This window comes from Haliaeetus albicilla, chromosome 24 (assembly GCF_947461875.1).
Source record: "Haliaeetus albicilla chromosome 24, bHalAlb1.1, whole genome shotgun sequence".
Taxonomy (NCBI): Eukaryota; Metazoa; Chordata; class Aves; order Accipitriformes; family Accipitridae; genus Haliaeetus; species Haliaeetus albicilla.
In genome coordinates this window covers 24,459,603-24,470,735 of record NC_091506.1, presented here as the reverse complement: position 1 = coordinate 24,470,735, position 11,133 = coordinate 24,459,603, and the positions used below count along the sequence as shown (strand labels likewise).

The 11,133-nt window shown below is 50.9% G+C and overlaps 2 long non-coding RNA genes across 4 annotated transcripts; one reads left to right on the top strand and one right to left on the bottom strand.

The window, feature by feature from the left end:
- Positions 1-1,341: 1,341 nt before the first annotated feature.
- LOC138681823 (uncharacterized) lies at positions 1,342-6,788 on the top strand. Of its 3 annotated transcripts, XR_011322028.1 has the most exons (4): positions 1,342-1,496; positions 2,606-2,897; positions 3,690-3,812; positions 5,460-6,788. It is a non-coding gene; the product is annotated as an uncharacterized lncRNA (long non-coding RNA). The 3 variants fall into 3 exon arrangements; XR_011322026.1 differs by lacking the exon at positions 5,460-6,788 and having other exon boundaries at positions 3,690-4,080; XR_011322027.1 differs by lacking the exon at positions 5,460-6,788 and having other exon boundaries at positions 1,371-1,886; positions 3,690-4,080.
- Positions 5,428-11,127, bottom strand: LOC138681824 (uncharacterized). Its single transcript, XR_011322029.1, has 2 exons — positions 7,038-11,127; positions 5,428-5,663 (listed from the first exon to the last, which is right to left on the bottom strand). It is a non-coding gene; the product is annotated as an uncharacterized lncRNA (long non-coding RNA).
- Between the last annotated feature and the right edge of the window lie 6 nt (positions 11,128-11,133).

Below are 11,133 nucleotides of genomic sequence, written 5' to 3'. Positions count from 1 at the left end.
TGCACACGTGAGTTTATACATCAGGAAGTACGTTCTGCTATGCACTCTGTTACATGGACCTTTTTAATGTGCTAATTAAAGTAATTAACAATCTATTGCCTACGTGTAGACAGGTTGCCTGCCTCTCCTGTAAGAATACTGCGGACTGCTGTTGGACAGCAGCTCAGCCCGGCGTGTGGAGGTGTTGATGCTGCTGACTCGCACTTTCCTGGTGGTCCCCTCTAGCTGCGTCCATCTCCGCTGCCAGTCCACGCTGGGATCGGGAAGCACCGGGGCTGCGGCGTGTCTGCTGTAGGTGGGGAATGGGGTGTTCAGCTTTTTGTGCGTTGCCTGGAGGTTTCCTGTTAGTGAGCCAGAAGAAGCTCTCCGGCACCGAGGGTGGAGGCTGAAGCCAGCTCCTTGCCGTGCAGCAGGTCTTTGCATCTAAGCAAGTGTCTGGAAGCGGTGCCCAAGGGTGGAGGGGCTTGTTATATATAAAGGCCAAAGGTCTCTATGAGAAGTGAGCCTTTTTATTTATAAAGTGAAAACTGATACGAATAAAGATGATGGCTCTTGGACCTCTTGGCATGGAATAGAATAGAATGGAATGCACTAGAATAGAATAGACTATTTCAGTTGGAAGGGACCTACAACGATCATTTAGTCCAACTGCCTGACCACTTTTTGGCTGACCAAAAATTAAATTATTAAGGGTGTTGTTCAAATGCCTCTTAGATACTGACAGGCTTGGGGCATCGACCACCTCTCCAGGAAGCCTGTTCCAGGGTTTGACCACCTTCTCGGTAAAGAAATGCTTCCTGTGTGACCAATATCTCATTATCCATCTCCAAGACAAGAGTTAAACTGGGAGAATCGGCCGTTTGGGAGGGGGTGTGTGGTCGCCATCCATCCCAGGCCAATGGGCTTGGCTGTCAGCTGAGGGCAGAGCCCTGCTCACTGCTCGCTTGCAAGCAACAAGCAACTAAAACAACTATGCTCCTCCCTGGGCTAGCCTCGCTAATTGTTTAGCTGTGTTGTTAAGGACCAATAATGATCTGTGGGTGCCACAGTCAATCACTTTTAGTGCATTTTTTACATCCAGTCTTCAGCGAGTCCTTAAACGCAGGCAGGTGAGTAGTTACTGACAGTGGAGACGATCCAGAGGCCGGGGGTTGTCCGTGCAGGGGGAGCCCAGCGCAGGCACCCCAGAGCGTTTTTCATTCTCGGCTCTTGCACGTTAAGTGCAGCGTTGGCGTTACGGACAGAGGAAAATGAGATTTAAGCGATCTGCTAGACGGTGAGTGGCCAAAGAGCCCCCTCCCGTCGCCGGGGATGGCGAGCAGCGCGGGTGAGGAAGCGCTGCGACCATTTTATTTCCTGTGCTCACGGTTGTGCTATTTAAGGCAGCGGTTGCGTCGCTGGATGGCTGCGTCATGGGCCGGGGGGGCGTAAGCCTGCCTGAGAGGGCAGCAGCCGCTGCGCTACGTTCCCGATCCTCGTCAAAAAGTCTTGAAGGGGTGAGTTTTTTCGGAGTTGCGGAAAGCCCTGCGACCAGGAGGGTCCTTGCAGCAGCAGGCAGCTCCAGGGGCTGTTCCTATGCCATCAGTAAAAGGTTCTGATGAACCCTCCGTGAGCAGGGTCCCTCACATCAGCGCGCAGGATGGAGCCCCAGCGCCCGGTCGCAGCGATGACAGGGAATGGGATAGTGCGGCCACCGCTCCTGTGCTGTGAAGAGATGAAAAGCGAGAGCGTGGGCACGTTTTTCAATGCACTCAGTGCTTAAGAGCGTAATTATCCAGACCTGAGGCAGATTACAGCTCCCTCAGTGAAAGTCTGTATAATCCTTTTTATTGTGCCAAAAGCCCATAAAAGAACCAAAGCCGAGTCCGGTCACGCGTAACCGCGGGGTAAGAGCACGCCGGCGGGTGCGCGGCCCTGGGGCGAGGTGAGATCTCCGGCGTCCGCTCCCCTCTCCTGGGGAAGCCCAGTCCCCGCCGGGTACCGCTGTTCCCGGGGAGCTGGCAGGGCCGCGCCGTGGGTTGGAGTAGGACGGTTCTCAATGTCCCACTGGTGTCCCCTGTCCCCGAGACATCCAACCCACCTGTGGGCGAATGCCTTAAGAGCAGCAGCTCTCCCGGGGGCGGTGTGAAGGGCCAGGGCCGTGCCAGCCGCGGGGAGGCACCCCCACGGCCACCTGAACCCTCAGGGCGAGTTTTGCAGGATTTAGTAGCCCCCATCTCTAACTGTGACTACTACAAATTAATAAAAAGAAAGGTAGTTTTGCACTAATCATTACCTGAAAGACTGTTGTTTAAATGTGCTAGATAACTTCAACGAACCCAGTGGCAGTATCCACGCAGAGCAAGTGTGTAATTCCGTCCTGCCTGTGGTTACAGCAGGTTTTGCTCTGCTCCCCTCTGGGCACTGCCCCAAGCCCGGGGGGTTTCTTTCTGACCCGTTTTTCCTCCTTATCTGATGCGTTATGGGGGCAAGACTCTCCATTTCTCTGGGCCAGTGTGGGTGCGTGTGGCTGCTCCTGCAATCGCGCCCTCCAGACCTGGAGGGGCTGCGGGTCTCTCCCCCAGCGCTCGGCTGCTGCCTGATCCTCACTTGTGCCTCGTCCTAGACCTTGACCTGAACCACAAGCCCATGCTCTGCTCAACCTGCCACGTCCTGGTCCAGCGCCCCACAGCAGGAGGGGATGCGGCAGCAGCACGGGATGCGGCTGCAGCAGCACGTGGAGGACGCAGCATGTGTCAGCGCGGCCCAGCTGAGGGCAAACCCATGGCCCCTGCATCAGCCCAGAGGCCCCGTCCTGAGTTTTGCCCTGAGACACCTCTCCTTGGACCAGGCAGAGGAGAGCAAGCAGCTCCAGAGCCCTTCTCCGGGGGCTTTGCTTTCTGATGGCAAAGCAGCAGGTAAGAGCAAATATTGGGTTTTTTTCATTTAATACCCAAGTAAAGGATGCTAATGCGATGGGGAATTCAGGGGTTTGGGCAGGAAGAGGTGTATTTCTGAAAGTACTATGGGATTGTAATCTGTCCTACGTTTGGCATTTAGGTCTGGGGGCTCGTCGGTCAGTATATTTTGTGAGATACGTGACTGAAGGTGTGCCCTGGTTTCTGGTTGAAATTGCAACTGTTCATTCATGACTATGCGAACTAATACAGCAATTTAAAATTAAAACACAAGTGAAGGATGAAAACAAAAATATTAAGTAAAAGTTGGGTAAGGTCCTACAGAAATCAGGAACGTCATGAAGTACTGACAACGTTCAGCTTAATTCATAGTGCTCCTGTTACAGTATTTGTAATAAAACATAGCATTTAGTGACCTGCTATCAGATGTATTAAATATCTGTTGGGTGCAGCTGGTGAGCACAAAGGATGAAGGATGTGGGCGAAGAGCTAAACTGGGGGGGACTGGGGGTGGAGAGGAACGAGGACCTGTGCGACTGCCGCTGCGGGGACGCGGCAGGAGCAGAGGACCGGCTGGCAGGGTGCCGAGCGGCGGCTGGCGTTGGAGCCAAGCAGCTCCCGGCGGTGCCAGCCCAAAGGCACAGCACCCGTGGGTGCCTGGAGCCTCCCAGAGGGGACGAGGGCGAGGACAAGGACAGAAACCCCGGCCCGTGGGCCAGGCTGGGCAAGCTCGCTTGCTGCTGCCGGCCTGGAGGTACGCAGATCGTGCTCGGTTGTCATCTGCCTTTTCAGGTGATGCATCGAGGTTGCGTCTCGGCGTGAAGTCTCAGAGGGTCTGCGGTCAGCAGTGGATTTTGCCAGTCGTTTCAGGCCGGGCAGCACCTTCCCGCAAAGCTCCAAGCAGCGTGTCCCCAAGTGTCATTTCCAGTAAACCTCGTCAATGCAAACGTCCTTTTGCTTTGTGTCTGTCAGTCACGTCCGTCTAACATTTAATTCTGCTTTATTTATACTCTGTCTTCTAACAGGCTCTCAGCAAATCCAAAGAGAAAAGTTATAAACACTTTGAAACTCTCTTTTACTTGGTAAACTTCTGGCTTCTTTGGCTTTGTAGAAAATGAGCTTCCTGATCCCTAATAAAACACAGCGGGGAGAGGCGAAATAAATGTGAATTAGGCTGATGACAGCGATGGGCTCGTGCACATCTTCCTCCTTTACGAAGTTTCAGACTAGAAAATGCTTACGGTTGCACTCGGACTATGCTGTGTCAGAGATGGAGACAGAAGGAAGCTCCCAGCATGGCAGTGTGCTCTGGGTGAAAAATAACAAAAATCGAGTCCGACTGCCAAGTTATGAAACCTTGTTTATAAATGGTTTAAATGTTTGAAAAAAACATTTTGCATGAGGCTCCACAGTGGCCGCATAACTTGAGTAACCGTGGCCAAAATCCTTTTTTAAATAGCATTTTTTGAAAGCTGTTGCCCGGGTTGGCAGACTGCATAGGCTGGGGAGAGCCATGGCGGCCGAGCCAGCAACGATGCTCCTGTGCCCAGAGCTGTGGAGCGAGCCGGAGAGGAGCCTGGTATTTGCCCCCCCCAGAACACGCCTTTTTCCCACCAAATGTGGCAACCAGGTACTGATTTCCAGAGATTGCAGCTGAATCTCTTCTAATAGTTTTTCTACTTGCTGCATCTCAGCCCTCGTATCCAGTCGGTGACTCCTGGTCTTATGATGGCAGTGATGAGCAGCCTGGCTGGCCTCACTCCAAGAACCAACCGTAAGAGAAAGGATTACTAAACCACATTTTAATAAATATCAACATATTTTTCCCTTCTTTCTGCCTTTCAATTCTTTTTCTCTGCAGCACTGCCTGGGGACTTTGCTCTGGTTTTAACTGTGCGTCGGTGCTGGTGTGTTCGGGCTGTTGCTCCTGGGGGGCTCAGGTGTGGCTGGGGGGGCTCAGGCGTGGTTTGGGGGCTCAGACGTACCATGCAGCAGATGAAGCGAGGCCTTTGCAGGGAAGGAGCGGAGGGGATCGCCGCTGCTCTCCCCCAGCGGATGAGTTTTGAGGGAGATCTCCTTGTTGGTGCTGCTGCCACCTCTGCATAGCTCCTGCTGCCTGGGGAAACGCCGCAGCCCCTCTCGCTGCCTGTGAGCCTGGTCTCACTGGTGGCAGAGGGTATTGTGGTTTGCCGGGGGGTTATTGTATCTGCTAATCTGGATTTACCGCTGCTGTGTGCTGCCTAACTTGGCTGTTGCTATAGAAAACAGAAGTGTTTAACCAGGACTTAAGAAAGAGGCAATAACTGGGGATGGCATGAGAGGGATGTGCTGGAATATCACGTCTTGGGGGGTTTATTTTTTTTATGTAAATGAATGTGAACACCGGTGCTACATTTGCTCGCAAAGCCTGAAGAGGGCTGCCAAGCCTAACCCGATTGCGCTTGATGGGGAGGAGCTGGTGGCGATGGGCAGCAATGAAGTCAGGAGAGTGGAACATGTGTACATCTTCCTTTTTTTTTTTTTTCCCCCCTCCCCACAACTTCTATCAAAACAATTCCTAAGCACCGGAGATCTTCTAGTGTGTATGAAACTCAGACGCTGAGCAAACGATGAGGATCGTATAATACGTGCTGGGAAACAGCGTAACTCTTGGAGCACATATGCAAACTCAGGAGCACCTCATTTGAAGTCACGCTGATTCGATAATGTCCTTGCACCGAAAGGCTCCGAGCGCTGCAGCCGTGGGTGCCACACGGGTGCTGGTTTCTGCGATTACAAGTGATTCCCAGGGTGCGAGCGGTCCCCCCCTTGATGCCACCCAATGCAGGCGACTCGGGCTGACACAGGTTAAGGAGAGCAAGGGCCGGACCCCACCAGCGAGGCTGAGGGTCTCTGCAGAGCTCCCTCCACACCAGCCCGGCGTGGTGATGGTCACGCAGGGAAGACCCCAAAATAGCAGCGGTCCCATCAAACCACTGAGCGCTCCCTAACCACGGGCCGCGATGCAAACCAGGAGCGATCCCAGCCAAGCCGTGGGGCACCCGGGGCGAGCAGCCCTGCAGACCCCAAGGCTGCGGGTGGCCGTGGCCTCGCCAGGGGCTGAGCGGGGCTGCTGGCCCCCAGGCGTGCCCCGTCCCCCCCTCTGCCAGCCCATGGCTTCTGCTCCCTGCTGCTTGCTTCAGCATTGTGCAAACCTCCTGCTGTCCTACTCCTGCCTTATTTTTGCTCTTCCTGCCCTTTTAACTCCTTGGGTGCAGCTGGGAGGCGTACGGAGGTTTGGCTTTTTCCCGCAGCACGGAGGGCACGGGGCACTCCTTGGGTCCATTTTTTAAAATATTTTATTTAAGTTATTCCCCTGAAGGTTACATTCAGTGAAGAACGGCATGCATAACACGAATGGTGAGTGAAAAGACATAGCCAGCACCATACCTCCTACCACGTGAGCTTTGAACTTCAGGACCACATTTAATGGAAATATTTCTGCTGCTGAAACAAGTATTTGCTCCTGTTACTGAGCTTGGTAAAATGTGACAGTCACTTCACTGCTTTACACCCTGCTGTAAACTACCGATGAAAAACACTTCAAAAATATTTCCGTACCCAATGTTCGTTAAATTGTGGGAGGCTTTGGTTGCCAGGCCTTGGCAATATCACGCCCAGCCGCAGTGCTCGGCCATAAAGCAGGCTGGCTTTGCTCAGCCAGGGCTTCCCGCGCAAAGCACCTGCCGACGCTGCTGCCGCCGACCCAAAAGGCTGCAGGGCACGGTCTGGGAGATGCTGCGAGGCCTCCTAAGACTTTAATACAGGACTGTCTAATTGCCCACACAGCTGCGGAACAAATAATTCATCACATGTTTTCAATATCAAATGCAACATTAATGTTTTCGACTCAGACCCGTTTGCGCTTTTCCTTTAATTGCTTGCTCAGGTGCAGTGGACTAGGAGTGAGGAGCATCTCTGGGCTCATCCACGCACCGTGAGGAAGTGTTTTTTCCACTGCCATAACACGAAGAAGTGCAGACATGTTGTTCTTTGTCCTCTTTTCCCCCCAATAAATACAGAAATATAACAACAAAGATGTACCATAAAGAAACTATGAGTCCACGAGCAGAGAGGAGGACTTCTGGCCTGCTTGCTTACCTCGAACAGTGACCCTGCCTGATATCCACCAGGCAGAACTGGTGCCCAGGTGGAGTTACCGACGCTGCTTTCTACTGCGCTGCTGGCTGCTTCCCAAGGGCAGGCTCCCGCCCTGTGCTCCGCCTCTTCCCATGCCTCCTCGCCACGCGTGTCCCTGAGGCTACGGCACAGCAGTACGGAGGGGTTACTGTGAATTTTCTGAGTTACTACAATTGTTTTCCCTAAAAAATAACATAACATAATATAATATAATATAAAATCTGAAAATTTAAACTCTTACAAGAGAGATGGATACATTTTTTTTGGCACCTGATAGGATGGCCAAAGTTCAGATTTTTGTCTGTGTACCCTTTACAGATTCTGGTGACCAACAATAAATACAAAATTTTAATGTCAGTATGACACTGACGCCCAATGAAGTAACTTCTCCATGTGGAGATGGTGCGTGACATTAGCTTGCATGCCAAAATATAAGGCAAGAAAGAAGTGTTTAAGTGAGAAAGTGCATATATGGCCTGATAAATGCAAACTGCATTAAGAGTTATGAATACAAAATAAATTCTTTAACTAGGTCTTTAAACTTATTTGCTACATGAAAGGCCCTTTTAAACCAGTCTCCTTTTATGACTTTAACCATTTTAAATTAAAAATGCTGTTTACATCTTTGAATGCCTTGCTTCAAACTGTACATCTCATTATTCCTCCTGATTTGGGTATTTTGTTACAGCATTTGAACTACCAGTTCTGTGTATTTACTGTAGAGTTCCCTGTAGGACAGCCATGGGCTGATGGGTGCTGCTTGCCCGTTCATGCCAATCGAAATAGGACCAAAATAGGATGGTACGGTGTGGCGTGAGATCGAATCAGCTACTGCAATTGGGAAATCTGGTGTCAGAGGGGAAAACTGGAAGGGACGTACGCTGTCACCTGCTCACCCCTTTCTTGCTGCAGCAGCTCAGGGATCCCTGTTGTTTCAAGGTTGGTTTCATAGATAGCTTCTTTGCAACCATTTACTTAAAGAGTAGATAGATATGGTCAAGCGGAAAAAAGGTAACTTGGTTTACTTCTCTACAGTAGCATGGAAATAACTATGGGGACGATGTGTCTAAAGCTACAGGGCATCATAAAATGGAAGGACCTTGTATATACCACCACAGAGGACATCTATAGGAAGAACACTACAAAATGGTAAGAAAAACTGGGAAGGTCAAAAAACGATAGCAATCCTTCCCTCTGTGCTGATGACCAAGCCTGAGCCCTTTCTGAGCACCACACCAGACGTGGGACCGGAGGGCTCAGCATTGTGAGCCGTCACTGTTCAGACTGAAGGAGCAGATGGAGGCTCATCCAAAGTGCCTGCCTCAGAATGTCACCGTCGGTGAGATTTCTGCTCCTGGGTCATTTAAATACTCCTGAAAAATCCCATCCTCTCCCATGAGCTCCAAGATAGCAGCACATCTCTCCATGTGATGCAGCCCCTGGACTCCTAGCATCCAACTGCTTACTGCCCACAAGGTCTGCGACCACCACACAGATATTTTCTGGGTATCTGTTTGGCCCTATGCTGCTGATTTTTTTTTTTCCTATCGGTTTAAAAGTGCATATTAAAAACTCACTTCAAAATTTCAAAAAAGTTTATTCAATGATCAAATTATGTTTTGCTGAGGCACCTCAGCATAGCTCCACCACTCACTCCTCCCTGCCCCAGAGCAGCCAAGCACCCTCCCTGCATGGCTTCTAGATCGAAATACTCATGGAGAAGTCAGAACAATGAGACAACCTCACCAATTAGTTTCTTTATCTGCTAATCCCTGGCAAAACAATTAGTAAGATGCCCGAGTTACCAGAACAGAGCCGTCGAGTCTCCCATAATTTGATTCTGTGCAGCATCAGCAATGTCGGCTCTAAGCATCTTCCAGCACAACTTAAGATAATCCAACTGACTTTCCAGAGAAAAGGAGTAAAGATACTGATGCTGTGAGCACAGCTCTGCTGCTGGATATAACCATCACCCGAGGAGCAGCGCGGGACAGCTGAGGAGCCTTAAACTGCTCCAGCCCCTTTTGCAGAGGAGTGTCTGGCTGCACCCTTGTACATCCCAGCTGCCCTTTGTTGTGGTCACCAAAATCCCCATGGCATTACGAGGGTTTAGCTCACCAGCGGCTGCAGTGGAGACATGCTGACACTAGAATTTCGGGTGGTGCTTTGGAAATGGGGCTGTTTTCATGGAGATGCTCACGGGACGTAAGGAAAGGCAACGAGGATGTAATTTTTCACAGGTTGTGCGGGCTTGGCGTGAGCAAAGCCCATAAAACAACTGGGAAAGGGAGACGAGCACAGAACATGGTGTGATGAGCTGCTACACTTGCAAGTGCTTCTGTGCTCCTTAAAAATTAAAATGCTGGTTTTACAAAAGGAAGAAGGCACTCTAGCATGCATTTTGGGTGTGCAGAGGCACGAAGCCCAATTTCCCCACAACTGTCCAGAACCAAAGGGCATCAAAATCGCAGAATGCTCTGCTTAAACCCTGAGCTGAGAGGTGCTGGTAGATGCACTTGGCATTGCTGAGCAGCGAACGGACTCTGTAAAGGTGGGTGCATCTCTCGCGATGGTTCCCAAGCCTTTCCTCCTCACGCTGCCTTACTCCCTAGACTTGTTCTTCTACTTTCTGGTTGAAGCTCCGAGCGATTAAAATCATGATAGATCAATTTAAACTTAAAAGAGGTCTGATTTTTAGAGGGCAGATACTTATGCCACTCAGTGCGACGAAGAAAATAGGCCCCTTTGTGCGTCTCAAGACATTCAAAACATGTCATTCAAAACAACTGAGTCACGATTTAAAATGCAGGCCTATAATCTTCCCCCCCACGTTACCACACCTTGAGCTATGTCAGAAATTTAATTTCAATCTCACAAACACCCATGGTGGACCAGAACGTGCCATTTCTGAGGCTAGTTCAAAGGCATCTCTGCACGAACACCGGCTGAAAGTCATTTCTGTGGCATGTAAATTCAGTGGGCAAGGCAAGTAATTTTGACAGTCCCTCTTCAGTTGTCCTAGGCAGGTTCTGCCTATACCGACAATGTATATCTCTGTAGAAAAATCTAGAACTGAAGTCATTTGACCCCTTCAATTGCCCTTGTCCTTCACAGGTGATTTCTGAAGATTTTTGCAGACTGATGAAAAAAGGCAGAGAAATGTCCATTTTTTCTTTCTGCTCCAAGATAAATAGAAGATTCCCCCCCCAAATGAGATGGATTCAGGATGCTGAATCCATCATATCTGGAATTAAAAATCCCACTTCAGTTGGGATTCCCTTTGTGAGTACTTTATAGGAAGCTCTCACGCTTCTCAGGGAAGCGTGTCGGCGGCTATTGAACACTCTCGGGACACAGATCCCCCCAAAATGCCCCACAGCACAATCGTTTTAACCACCTTCAGAGTCTTGGCACTGAGGGGGAGTGAGGTTCTGCATCCTCAATCTCGGTTCAAGCTCGAGGGTTCCTCTTTTGCCTTCGCCGCCGCCGCTGACCCATCTCCGTCTGAGAGGAAGCTGGTGTCTGTGGGGATGTGCAGTCTTGGGCTACGCAGACGTTATGTGTCAAAAGTGGCCCTCCCCAGCACGTACCCAGCACCATCCCGCTTTGATTTGGTCCTTCATGGGCACGATGGATTTATTTTCACCTCTTTGGTGTAGCAGCCCTACTCGCAACGGTGAAAGGGCAGAGGTGGGTAACTTCAAAAGCAGCAATACAGTTCTACCAACTAAAAAGAACGTCATTTTTTTTCTTTCTTAACGTAAATCAACCCCCGTGCATGTCTACGGGCCCTTCCCCGCCATCACCACCCCGACACCAGACCATCAGGGCGTTCTTTCTGCGGCACGGTACTTACAGCTACTTTTACGCGTGCCCGCTCCGCGATGGCTCGGTGTGAAAAGAGGGCTTTTGTGCTTCCCTCTTGCCGACACGCATTTAGCATCACCCCGCGCTGTATCTGCGCGGAGGGGGGGGAGCGCAAGCACCGCGACCCCCGCGCACCGGCGTGGGGTCCCCCCCGGCCGCTGCCAGACCCCCTTCCCCGAGGTTGGGGGGG